The sequence below is a fragment of the Nothoprocta perdicaria genome, unplaced genomic scaffold (assembly GCF_003342845.1).
Source record: "Nothoprocta perdicaria isolate Ctin4 unplaced genomic scaffold, notPer1 scaffold_110, whole genome shotgun sequence".
In the NCBI taxonomy this organism is placed as follows: Eukaryota; Metazoa; Chordata; class Aves; order Tinamiformes; family Tinamidae; genus Nothoprocta; species Nothoprocta perdicaria.
In genome coordinates this window covers 608,001-609,381 of record NW_020454206.1, presented here as the reverse complement: position 1 = coordinate 609,381, position 1,381 = coordinate 608,001, and positions in this window count along the sequence as shown.

Sequence of the window (1,381 nt, the reverse complement as noted above, 5' to 3'; positions counted from 1 at the left end):
AAGAAAGAAAGAAAGAAAGAAAGAAAGAAAGAAAGAAAGAAAGAAAGAAAGAAAGAAAGAAAGAAAGAAAGAAAGAAAGAAAGAAAGAAAGAAAGCTTCAATTGCACATTAAAAAGTGGACGGGAGGAAGGTGCTCAGGCTCATGGGATGAGGCTGGGGCTGGCGGGGACAGGCCCGGCTCTGCGGCTCCCCTGGCCCGCAGCGCCGCTCGGCTCAGCACAGGGCCGAGGGACGGGCTGGTGCTTTCAATCAGGACAGAAATTGTTGGGTGGATTTCAATGTTGACAAAGCAATTCTTCCAGGAAGTGTGGTGTGGGAAGGGGGCACCAGGTGATATTTTGGTATGTGCGGTGGGGGAAGGGGCAAGTGAGCAGGGAGCTTTTTTTTTTCTCTTTTCTTTTCCTGTTTTCTTTTCTTCTTTCCCCCCCCCCTTTTTTTTTTTTAATTTTTGCTTCTTGTATTTTCTTCTAAATTGTTTTCTTTCTTCGTCCCTTCCTCCTCTTTCCTTGGTGAGGAAACGCTCGGGTTCGCCGCTCTCGGGCTGCCTCTCCGCCGCCGTCGCAGCTTCGCCACCGCTCGCGGRGTCTCTCTTGCCGAGTCTCCCATCGCCGCCCTTGTCAGCGCTGAGCGGGGCAGACAGCAGTGGGGAAGGAGGAAACCCGGGCAAATACACTGTGCGGGAGACATTTCCGACCGCCGGCCTCCCCGCACCGAAAGCTGCTATCTCCTTAGCAGCAGTTAGAGAGGCCCAGAGCAGCYAGACACCAGATGAAGTCCCCAGGTGCTAATGACCACGCCGGGAGGGAACCCAGGAGGGAGCCCCCTGAGAACAGAAGCCCCGGGGATGGGGACACTTAGGAAAGACAGAAGTAGCGCTGGAGGGTGTTTCTCCTCCTAATGAGGCTGCTCGGGGCTCCCACGCTCACGGCCAGTCCCAATGTACTGTGATCTGCGAGGCGACCCGGGGGGAGCGGGGCCGACTCGGGCCACGGCAGGAGCGAGTGGGGAGCTGCTGGGCGCAGGGAAGCGCCCCGGGTTGCCGGGACGGAGGGGAGCGCGGGCCGCGCTCAGCTGCACGCGGGGCGCGCTGCTTGGTGCAAACAGCAGTTGTCGAAGGGGAAGAAAAAGTTAACAGCAAATGAGTGTCTGTGAGTGTGTCTGTGAGTGTGTATGTGAGTGCGGGTGTGAGTATGAGTGTGGGTGTGAGTGCGGGCGCAGCCCCGCGCTGCCGGCAGGTGCAGGCGCCGCCGGGCCGAGGCGCGGGGCCGCGCGGCGACCCGCGGGCGCCACCTAGAGGGCGCGGAGCGGCGCCGCTGCGGCTCCGCACCTGCGCCCGGCCGCGCTTCGCCCCGCGACGCGGCGCAGAGCGGGACAGCGGCGG